We start from the raw sequence: 13405 nt of genomic DNA on the forward strand, positions 1-13405 counted from the left end.
GATTTTTAATATTTTAATTACCTTTATCAATTTGCTTTATACATAATAATGCATGTATATCAATAAAAAATATTCAAAATGAAACTTTATTATTCTATTCAATTTTTTTTTAAAATTTAATAAAACCATAACTTTTACAATTTTCAAGCTAATACAATATAAATCTTAACGATTTCTTTATCTTGTAATATTATTTTGTAATCTAAATTTTATGGTATTAAATCCTATTTTATCTCATCATACTTTTTCTTACAGATTACGTTATCTTGGTCACCTTTCATTCACCATTGAATTTAATGACGTATGATGGAATGAGAAATGTTAAGGTTTTAAATTACACAAAGGAACATATACTTTATATTTGTATATAACGAAGTGTTACGTTACTTGTATATTTTGAGATTTGGCCTTGATTTACTTAAAATTCTAAAGAAATACTGTAAAAAGGTATAAAAGACGTGTATAACTATAATGTTATAATAGAATACATGCTAAAATGAAATTTTCTTAACGATCTTCATTTTAATGTCTTTACAGATTTTAGTAAAGTCTATGTGGTATAGTCTGCTATATATGTATGCACATACATACATAGGTAAATTTTAGATGAATATTATTTTACTTTATGCCTTGTATTTTGCCTTAAAATCCTTGAAGTTTTTTGTTTAATTTTTTTTTTCGAAAATGAACAATAAACAGTATTTTATATTTTTAAAACATGCTAACAAATTTTCTGAGAGAAGAAAAAAATTATTTCTTTACGTCACATTTTTTGCGAATTTTTATTTAAGAACCTCTAAAATTCGAAATTATATATAGTTCTGAAATAAAAATTAGTTTTATGAAACTAATAAATAGCTATGAGTAGGAAATTTTTTTCCAAGTAAATGCGTATAAAGAAAATACATATCAAAGTTAAGTTTGAATCAATGACAACACTAACAATATTGTCAGCGACCTGCAATATTAATTAAATTTGGCATCAAAAATTGTTGTAACCTTGTCAAAACAGCCATACAAGTTTATATAGGTATAACCCAGGCTGTGTTTCATATGTGTTAGGCTAGGTTCATGCTATGCCCATATATATTAAATCTATATTTATTTCACAAAGTACATAGGTAGAAAACTAAAGCATTTCCATATCCGATCTTCTGTTTCTTAAAATGCCCATTTAAGAAAGGAAAGAATTATAGAAATTTCAAAATTGGCCATGATGTTTCAACTTATGAAAGAAGAGCTGAAGAAAAATATTTTAAAAAACAAAATTCATTCAGACTTGAATTTTAGCAGAGACCATAATTAACTTTTTTGCTTGTTTAATTATTTCAACAATTATACAATTCAATATAAATAAGGACTAATCTAAATCAATTTATGTCGCCTTTCTGTAAACTTCAACATCTATATTTATAAAAGAACAAAAAAAAAATAAGAAAAAAATGCATTAAAAAATGAAGAAAAATTTATCGATTTTCGTCCTTTGAATATGTAACATTTTTCCATTTTGAAAACTTTTTAGTATGAGAAATTTTATTCAAAATCGTCCTTTTTTGAGCAATAATGTAATTGGAAAACTTTTCTGATGTCCTTTTCTTCATATATAAAGAAGAAAAAAATTTCTTGCCGTCCTTGACATTTTTTTTTAATTTCGATTATTTTTCATTTTTTTTCTTTTTTCATTGATTTTTTGACCTCTTTTTTTGATTTCCTATTGGAGCAAATGTTTTTTATCTTTGCATAAGAATTTTTTAAATTTTCTTTTTAATATTAAAGTTCCAAACCTAATTTTTTATTTGGTCAATTACCCTTTTATAAGGAAATAATAAAAGGCTTATAAATTAAGAGCAAAAATAAATGAAAGCTTAATAAAAAGGAAGAAAACGAAAATTACAAATTCATAAAATATCGTCTGAAAATAGGAAATAAAATTCCGAAGTTTAAAATTAAGTTCCATTTACGTTGCACTTCCGATATTCAAGATAAAATCCTAATCTAGTATTTGTTTTGGATGTCATTTGCTGCTCGTTAATATAAAAAAATTTATATATAGAGTTTTTAATATAAAGTTAATTTAATTTGGTTGAATTTATATTGAACAATAAATCACTTATCGAAACGCTTTTAAACAAAACTCTTATAATTACAGTAAATTTCTTCCTTAAGTGTTATGAGTTAAGGTTAATAAAACCTTACGTTTCGAAGAGGAATTAAAGGGTGTTCAAAGGAACTTCTATATAAAGTCATCTTCACATAACGAATATCTCCACTTGACGAACAATTTTGTTCGAAAGTAGCATTTTTAAAAATTATTTATGGAAAAAAATCTCTATATTAACGACATTTTTTAGGAACCGCATGTGGCTTATAAAGAGTTTTTTTGTGCGGCCCCACCCCGCCGCCTTTTGTATTTGTATGACCTTTAAACATTCAATTGCTTTTAAGTAAAAAACAAATGCAAATATCTCACTAAATATAGTCTAACATGAATTAAATTTATTGAACAATGAATTTGAAATTTTTTGTTTTAATTATTTACCTTTCGTTGAATTGATTTTTTGTTTTATTATTATAATTTTATTAATTTTTATATGTATTTATGTATGTATGCATAAAAACAATATTGACTTAAAAATAAAAAAAAAACAAGAAAAAATCGTATCAACTCTGACCGTATCAACTCTGTGATACCCTTACGAATTTGTTATCCTATATGCGAGATATTAATATCCCATAGCTGACTATGGGACGGACTACGTGTTTAAGTTGCCATATTATACTATTAATTTATGCAACATTTTAGTACTGTGTAGTTTTTGTGTACAAAATTTCTTCAATACTTTTCAATATTTTCTAAGATATGACCAAACTATTATGTAAATTGTACGGCAGCTACCACAAGGAGTCAAGAAATTTCAACGATTTTTGTCTCACATAACCTAATAATGCACTTGTTTTCACACAATTCCTATATTATAGCCCCAATAATTTCTGAGATAATGCCAAATAACTTTTGGAGCTGTATGGCAACTACAAGAAGGAGCCAATCAATTTTAACGAACTTCATCAAACACATTGGCCCTACTAGTATATTCGTTTCTATCAAATTTCAATACCACAGCTTTTACAGTTTTTGATATAGAGCCAAATAAATTTTGAAGCTGTATGACAACTACCCAAACCATTACCCTGATCATACCAAATTTAAATAGGGTTCTGGTATTTACTATAATAAATAATTTGTGAAAATTTGGTGAACTAGGCTCAATTAATTTTTGAGTTATCGTTGGGATTTACGGACGAACGGGCGGACTGACGGGCAGAAAAATCTTAATCGACTCAGAATTCATCGAGAATCGACACTTGAATCTATACAGGGTGTCCGGGACTCAATGGTATTCCCGAAGCAGGGTGATAGAATACATGCAGACGAACAAAAAACACCTAGTGACATTTTCCTTTTTGGGCCCTTGTTCTCGAGTTATGGGGCCTCAAAGTTGGAACATCCAAAAACCGGCTTATTTTCACATTTTTATTTATAACTCGGGAAATGTGACAGGTAAATCCAATCTTGTACACTCGTTTTAAAGCTAATGAAATACTAATTCTAACGGTTTACCAGCGGTTGCAAATACTTTTTTAGTTTCAGAGATATTTAAGTGCAAAGTCAAAATTTGTTAAAAATTTTTTTTTTAAATTTTCGTTTAACCGTCATTTACTCATAATTCCTCGTTATCAACCTATCATTTTTTTTACAGGAAGACGAGCCCTATATTCTGACCTTCATTTTGATATGACATAATGTGGGAAAAATTTTAGAAATAACATGTCTATCAGGCGAAAACTGAGGCCAAAACCTTAGAAAATTAACTAAAACAACGTATTTTTCAAACAAAAACAAATTTTTTTAATCTTTATTGCGCAGTATATGCATTATTACCATGCACTTTTTTTTTCAAAACGAAAGACATTTGCATTACCTTTTTTTCTCCACAAAATATTTCCGAAAGTTTCAGGAATATCGTGTCTACGGGGATCAAATTTATAAAAAAATTAGTTATAATCGATAAATTAGTTATAATCCAAGAAATATTCACCCTTTAACCTTCTTTGTGTTTTGTTATTATTCGAAAAATGTAATTAGTAATCTTCACCTGTAGGTAATATAGAAAATTTTAATTTTCTTATTACTTACAAGAGTGTTTTTTATTAGGAAAGCCAAATTAAAGTGATCAAAATTAACTAAAATGCTATTTATACAAATTTTTCTATTTCATACCCTTAATAATAGTTTAAATAATATGAATCAAAATTAAAAGTACTTTTTTTTAGGTGAAGTTCATTAGTGTTTTAAATCTTGATGCAACAGAAATTTTGCAATTTTTTTGATACTTAAGTTGATTTAAATAAAAGCGAAAAGTGGTTGGAGCAATAGGGTCCAATGTAGTTATGATAAAAAGTATTTAATTTTTTTTTCTGATTAAGAATACTAAAATACTTACTAACTCTACTTTCATGTGAATAAGAATATTAAAAGTACCAATTAAAAGTATTAGTAAAAGTATTATTATAAGGATATATGGATATAAAAAAAGGAAGTTTACTTAAAAAAAAACGTTCTTGTAAGTAATATGAAAATTAAAATTTTCTACATTAACTATACCTGAAGATCAACAATTGGATTTTTAGAATAATATCAATATACGCAGAAGATCAGAGGGTGAACATTACTTGGATTATAACTAATTTATCGATTATAACTAATTTTTTTATAAATTTGATCCCCGCAGACACGATATTCCTGAAACTTTTGGAAATATTTTGTGGAGAAAAAAAGGTAATGCAAATGTCTTTCGTTTTGAAAAAAAAAAGTGCATGGTAATAATGCATATACTGCGCAATAAAGATTAAAAAAATTTGTTTTTGTTTGAAAAATACGTTGTTTTAGTTAATTTTCTAAGGTTTTGGCCTCAGTTTTCGCCTGATAGACATGTTATTTCTAAAATTTTTCCCACATTATGTCATATCAAAATGAAGGTCAGAATATAGGGCTCGTCTTCCTGTAAAAAAAATGATAGGTTGATAACGAGGAATTATGAGTAAATGACGGTTAAACGAAAATTTAAAAAAAAAATTTTTAACAAATTTTGACTTTGCACTTAAATATCTCTGAAACTAAAAAAGTATTTGCAACCGCTGGTAAACCGTTAGAATGAGTATTTCATTAGCTTTAAAACGAGTGTACAAGATTGGATTTACCTGTCACATTTCCCGAGTTATAAATAAAAATGTGAAAATAAGCCGGTTTTTGGATGTTCCAACTTTGAGGCCCCATAACTCGAGAACAAGGGCCCAAAAAGGAAAATGTCACTAGGTGTTTTTTGTTCGTCTACATGTATTCTATCACCCTGCTTCGGGAATACCATTGAGTCCCGGACACCCTGTATATCAGACCATTATTTCTTAGCTTTACAAACGGTAAGGCAAATTAGTATACCCTTCGAACAGACGTTCGTACGGATATAAAAATGAGCAATCCTATAGGAAAAAAGAAATTACCTTTAGAAAAACAGAGAATTTTCATTTAAATTAGTTTTTGAGCTATCGTTAGGGCGGACGGACGAGCGGACAGACGGAAAGACCTTTGTCTAAATCGACTCATTCCTCCGAACATACGTTCGTATGGGTATAAAAATTAAGATAAGGGTCACATTATAAAGGTTTCCTAATGTACTTAAAATGTATAAAATTTTTCATCAATTTACTCGCTTAACAAAATCACAGATTTTCAAAATACGTTTAAATAAGAATAACAATAAATATTGTATATAGTCTCGAAATTCTATTGTTGCTATTGTCAGTAATTTTAAAAATTATTATACGATATACTTAATTAGTATCTTTCGCACTAGATATCATGTTTAATTTTAATTTTGTTACATAGCTATACATTAAGTGTATTGTTCATCTCCTTTATGGTAAAAGTTTCGTCAATTACTTTTTCTTAGAAAGTAATGTTATTCTTATTTTTAATATTATTGTAAAAGAAAAAAACTTTATTAATTAAATGTACTTGAAAATATCCTTTTACAACATGAACGTTAAAAAAACAATGTAAAAACAAATGAAAAAATCTGATGTGATCAACACATAACCGACCGCAATGTTTATTGTCTAGTTAAGTGAAAATGCTTTAGAATATTATATAAATGTCTGTTAAATACTTATTTCCAATTTTTAGGACATTAGTAATCTTATACTTAACGTACCTAGAAAAATGTAAATTTGGCTCTTAGTAGAATTTCGCTTTACCCGAAACCGTTACCCGAATTTCCTAAAATGCTCGCCAGTTAGTTTCGGTGAAAACCAGAACTCAAATATCAAAATTTCAAGAAATTCTATCAATTCGTTACGTAGGATATGGTGAAAAATGTAAAATCGGCCCGCAAATCAGTTTTTGAGCCCCGAACCTTTCCAAAAAATTTATATATTCATTTTTTTTAATACGGGGAATTCAAATAATAAATTTCAATGAAATCAGTTGATTATTTCTCTTAATATACGCAAAAATGTATATTTTGCCCGTAGTAAACGTCCAGTTGCCGAGGCCTGATTTCTTCCAAAAGTTAGGAGGTTTCGCGGTCGGTCTAGTGAAGCTTATAATATATAAAATTTCAAGTGAATTGGTTGAATATTTTCTTCAAAATGCTCAAAAATGTAAAACAGGCCCGCTAAAAAGTGCATTTCCTGCATCTGATATATCCCAAAAGTTGACCAATCCGTGCCATGGTGGAAATAAACTTACATATAAAATTTCATCAAAATCGGTTCAGCAGAACTTGAGATACACGCGTACACACCTGACAGACCGACAGACCGACAGGCCTACAGACCGACAGACCGACGGACCGACAGATTCCTAAAAATAGTTTACTTACACTTCCTTACTATGGAAAAGTGCATTCCCACCGAAAACTCGATTTGCAAAATTTGTTGCCATCACATAACCTACCTATTGTACACAATACGGTCGGTAAAAATTTTCCTCTACAATTTTAATTTTTATATATTTTCCTATTATACTGCCTTGCGACATAATCTTAGTTTTATATTCGAACAATAAAATATTCAATTAAATGGATAATTTAAATATGTATGTAGATATAATGTACATTTTCTGAACAAAGAAATTTTTTGATTAAAATTAATTTTCGAATATAATTTGGTTCGATTTTTTAATTAATATTATACTTGGGAACGAATTCTTTTTCTGACCTTTAAAAATCTCAAATATGGTATATTAATCAAAAAAACAGAATTGGATTTAATTTCTCATTTTAAAATATGAAAAATTATGCTGAATATTTTGAAAATGAATATAAACATAAATATAAAGATGATGATTTGGTAATTGTTATGAAAATAAATTAAATTTTTCGAACATTCACATTAACTGCAATGCAAATAATTTATCACAGTTTTCACTAAAAAATTTTTTAATACATATGAAAGAAATTCGGTCTTTACTCATGCAAATCGTAAAAGCAAAAATATATCTTAAAATTTTAAAGAACTTGAGACTCTAATATTCTGAATCAGTAAATAACTGATAATATTACGGAAAAATAAAAACTTCCGTTTTCCAATTAAATCAAATGCAGTGTAGACACTGTGACAAAATTTGTGGTAACAAACAAAATTTACCTATAAGGATAGTCAATAATAGATTCAACTCCATATTTTAACAAAATTTGGTTAATGCACCTTTGGTATGATTAACTTACATATTTTTAAAAGTTAATAAACTTCTTTTTTTTCTGCATTCTTTCAAAATTTAATTAATATATCACACTTTCTTAATTATATGTTGAAAAATTATAAATTTTTACAATATACGGAGCCGCATTTTTTTGAAAATAAAATATTTTCATCCCGATTTTTCGAAATTTTCTCAAAAATCAACTAAACTTTGATTCAACATTAGTATAATTATACGTTTATACTCAAATATTCTTATACGCACATCTTTAAAACATACACATTAATGAGAAAGCTTGCGTATTTAAATAATATCTTAATTACTAAAAATATTTAAGAAAAACATCATCATAAATTTTAAAGAAAAATTTAATTTAAAAGTCTCCTCCATCAAATTTATTTACAAAATATTGAAATAAAGTATGTAATTAAAGCAGTTATTTTTACATTAATAATAATTGTTAAGTACCTACTTTGAAAAATGAAAACTAATTAAATTAAAAATTAGTTTTTAATTAATTATCTATTTAAAATTAAGAGAGTATTTTTAAAAAATGTTCCACTTACTTTCTAACTTTAAAACTCTTTTATTTTTTAATTTTAATAAAGTTTTTAGAGAAATTAACTTTTATATATTCATAGTTATGAACGTACGAACATACATAATTCTTTAGTATACATATAATATTACTCTTTTTTTTTTTAAGAAAGAGGGAACCTCTAAGAAGAATTTTAGTTTTTCTCGAAAAAAAGTTTTCATATTTCAAGAGATGATCTACCTACATAGTACCTAACTCTTATAGTAGTAATTGTGTTATAAAAATTTTTTCCATAAACTCAAAACAGTTCTTAAAACTACATTTACTGTAAATAACAAAAAGTTTTATAAATTTTGAAAAACTTGATTATTTTCTTGTAAAATTTATTTGAATATCTTTCCATATAGAACATAGGATGTTGATGAAAATAAACAAGCTAAAAGTAAGTTGTGTTCTAAATTCATTGCTAATATCTTTCAGTAACAAATTTTCTTCAAACTAAGCTTCGATTTAATTACTTTTATGATGTAATTGAGTTTACAGATTCGTAAAAACTATAGAAGATTTTATTTCCGCTCGTCCGGAAGTTTTTGCAATCTTTAAAATGCTTATCAAGAAGATTACTAACACAAAAGTTATTACGTTTCTTGTTTCTTCATTAAGCTTATATCACAAAATATAAAGTCAATGAAGAAAGAATATCGAATTTTTCCAAAAGTTTTATTGTTTCAAGATCCTTTTTGACCTCTAACAAATGCTCAAAGCCAACAATTACAAGAAAAATAATATATTGCTAGTATCCACAAGTTCAGACTTTGCTGATTCCGAACTGAATTCTTGCGATAGCTGTTTTTCTAAATTGTTGGAAAATTTTTTAATTATTTTCATTCCCGTACTTTCTCTTTCAGTAATAGCTTAAAAATTACATTGGCTCTGCAATTTAAAAAGATTCTTCTGTTAAATAAAAAAATAATTAGAGAAAAAAAAAGCGTTTTTTTATCCCACTTGGCTTTGTAAAAAAAAAGGATTATGAAACAAAATGTAATCTGTCAGTTATTTTCTTTGAAATTAGCCTTAAATGATAAAATTAATTGAAAGATTTCTGAGAAGGCTACTATTTGCCTAAATCAGAAAAATAATTAATTAACTTGTTGTGCAAAAAGTGTTAATTTATTTTGTATTTTGCAAAATTGGAAAGAGAATTCATTTAAAAGATAATAATTTAATTGAATATGGCAATTTAGAAATTTTGTTAAGTTTGGCGATCTTTCGACATTTGGATGGGCGTTAATATTAAAATTTTGATTTATAATTATTATTATGAAATTTGTCCATTTGAAAAAATATCTAGTTTTTCACAATATAAAAGGGGGTGGAGATTATTAATTTGTTCCTTAATTAAAATAAGTTTAAAAAAATTTTTGAGAAAAATATTATAAATTGGACGGTAACGAATCAAAATTAACCCTATGAGTAATTTTTAAATTTAATCAAATTGATTATTAAATTAAAAAGTTATTTTAGGAATTTTGATTGAAAAATAATAATTAATATTTTAAAAGACCCTTATAAAGTTTTAAATATATTGGTTTATTTAAAATTTTATAAGGGTCACTTAAGGATTTCACCAAAGACTCCATAAAAGAACAATATTTTAAAATAGTACCGTTCCTCATAAATATTCGATTCTACCTGAAGTATTTCCTGTGTTATACAGAGAGCACATAAAACTTTCCTGAAAACAGAGAACAAATTAATTTTAATTTAGTAATTGTAGTTTTCTCTAATTGCAAGTACACATACGCTATTGGCTATTTATAGTGTCTTGTAGTGCATTAGACATTCATGTTAAAGCAAAAAAACTGTCGACATTGACCTTAAGTCTTCAAACCTGGAAACGCGTTTGAGCTGCGAGCATTTTCTCCATAGAAAAGTTTTACTTATTTATGAGGGTCTATACAATAGTATATTTATAGCAGTGCGTCACACCCTTATAAAATTCTCATTATAATTTGTTTCAATTTATGTGGATCAATAGTGCTACCGTTTTTCGCAGTTTTCGGCAGCATATTTATTATGCCACTTGAGTTTAATTTTTGAAACTACACATAGAAAACATATTTAAATATTTGTATAGAAATTTTAAAGTTCTTAAGTCTTATAACTTTTAAAAGTCTTCCCTTTAATTTTCTACGACCTTATTATATAACAAATATGCGGGGGTCTCTTTTTCCTTTCATCTACATAATAATTTAATGCATCAAATTTTCAAACTTATAACTGAATTTTATTGCAATGTATAGAAAGACGAAATCTTTACGAATATTATTTTGTCAAACTTCCCTTGAAAAAGTTTTTCTATACAATTTCTACAATATTTAGCTTATGCAGTGAAAAAAATGTTCCCTCTTTCCTATGTGAACAGAATTTTATTTTTTTTTTAAGTTGAAAGTTAATCTTCTTATTTTTAAAACATTTTATTTATATTTTATAATATGTTTAAGAGATTTTTATACAGTAAAGTTTTAATTTTGCCAATTAAATTACAAAATAATAAAGAGAAAACGAAAAATAATCTTGCTAACCGTCGTGTCTTGAAAATTATTTCTTTAAAGTCATTTTCATTTATTTAAAAATTTTAGTCTGAATCAATAAATTTAACTTTAATATTTTTAAATAAATGCAGTAATTTTTTGAACTTTAATCGAAAATACTGCAGAAAGAGACATCAAAATAACTTTTTACGGCGGGTTTGTTAACGTGTCTTTCTAGACTCCAGAAAGGATATATAAAACCTTGATCTTTAAATGGTTTTTGGTGTTAATATATTGAACTATTATTTAACATTAATTGAAGGCGTTAATTTGACTCATATTAAGATGAGGAAACTGGAAAAATTTTTTAAACTTACGAACCAGCCGGGATAACGAAAATTCAAATGTTTGATATTCCAAAAGTACATAAAATACATAATAGTTTAAGTGTTGATGTCAAAATTTATATTAACCCTCGAAAATTCGGTAAAATAAATGTGTCTAGGAAACCGTTGAGATTTGAAAAATATTTCCAAACAAAACTTCACTCAAGTTTGATGCCTTAATCCACGTTATATAACAAAACACTGCTTACTTAAGCACCCCGTATGTTATCATCAATTAAAAAATAAAAATTTATCAATTTTGTTCATATAAATTCCTTTAAATTCAAAAAGTTAGTGTTTTAAACCTACTTACCTAATAAAATTTTTCAACTTTCTATTGTCAGTTTTGAGGTGTTGTAAGTGAACTAAATGATTGCCTTCTAAGTAAATTTATAACCTCATTCAATATTATTAACTTTCTTTTTTTTGTGGTTCCAGAGTGCCACATGAAGTGATATTGTTATAAATCAAGAAAAACTTTAACGTCAAATGAAAAATTTTAACATTACGAGTAATTAACATTTAACATGATTAAATAACAAAAAACTTAAGGCACTTATACCCTTGAACAGAATGAAATTTTATCTTACAATTTTAGACAGCTTTATCGGCAAGAAATATTTATTTTATAGCGTGCAACATTTTATAAAATTTCACATCTTAAAATATTACCACCATTTTAATTAAACCCTTCTGTAAAATGATTATTAATGAATGAAATGTTCTTACTGTATGTAAAATTCAACAAATTTCATATTATAATTGATTATTTTTATGTAATTTGAATATGATGAAGAATGCGAATATTATAATTCTGTTACAGGAATATTAAAATAAATTATTAAAAATATTTTCTGTTCATCCCTCATCAGCAGTATAGAATTTCAATTAAATTGTTTGCATTCTTTTTGCCGACTGTATTGCATATAAAAAGGGAGATAATGTGATAGTAACAAATTTCTAATGCCGAGTTTTTGGTAGTTACTTCTTCATAGCAGGGAATCGTAAAAAAACTATTTTTGGAGAGACGTCGGTCTGTTGGTCTGTCGCGTGTATTTCAAGTTCGACTGAACCGATTTTGGTGAAATTTTATATATGAGTGGCTCTGTCACGGATTAATCAATGATTTATACGATTTTCGGATATATCAGTCCTCGGTAACTGTGCTTTTTAGCGGTCCAATTTTACATTTTTGCATATATAAAAAGAAATAATTTACCAATTTCCTTCAAATGTAATATTGAAATTCGGGTCGGTAAAACAATGAATCTATAAAATTTTTCAATGAGTCTAAAATCATGGCTTGGAAACCGAACTGGGGGCTGATTTTATATATTTTATCATATCTGCGGAACGGATTGGCGGAATTTATTGAAGCTTGATATTTGGGTTTTGGTTAAATCGAAACTAACTGGTGATTTTTCAGGAAATTCGGGTGGCATAAAGCGAATTTGTACAAAAAGCCAAATTTTCATTTCTAGGTATTTAAAGTAAAAGCTTATTACCTTCCTTACAGTTTAAAAAAAATTTAAAAGTCGTCTTCATATTCTTCTGTAACACTTTTACTAAACTAGTTATTGCATTGCTTTTACATTGCGGTCGGTTATGTGGTGACAACATCAAATCCTTCAATTTCATTCCGTTTTTAATCAATGTTTAGTTTTCATTGAATTATGTATCTATATAAGTGTGTAAAAGTGGAAAAAAAAATTCATAATTTTGTAATAAGCGACGAAATATTGCGATATTTTTTATTTTATTTTATGCATATAAAGTACGTATACATACGAGTATAAGAAAACTATTTCAATTGAGAAAAAATTTCCGAAAAAAATTACATTGAAATTGAAAAAAAAACCTTAACCACGATCCTCTTCGCATATACTTGTAATATTAAAAAATCGTTCGCAACTACAGTAAAAAAACTTAAATTTAATAATATAACGGTATTACATTGGGTTATTTAATATTATAGAGGGTATTATTTTAAGGAAGGTAGGTATTTCTCTTTTCTTCTTCCTTTACTTACAATATATTAAATAGTTGATTATAAAACGTGTTAAGTCAATTCCTGAGAATCATATTTTACACCTCTTGAAAAAATACAATCAATTCAAGAATTGCTTTACTTATCTTTTTTCAGTTAGTTTTGCTTCTGTTTTCCATTTTTTTTTTCTTTTTTGTTATT

Source organism: Condylostylus longicornis, unplaced genomic scaffold (genome assembly GCF_029603195.1).
Source record: "Condylostylus longicornis isolate FDR11 unplaced genomic scaffold, ASM2960319v2 ptg000004l, whole genome shotgun sequence".
Taxonomy (NCBI): domain Eukaryota; kingdom Metazoa; phylum Arthropoda; class Insecta; order Diptera; family Dolichopodidae; genus Condylostylus; species Condylostylus longicornis.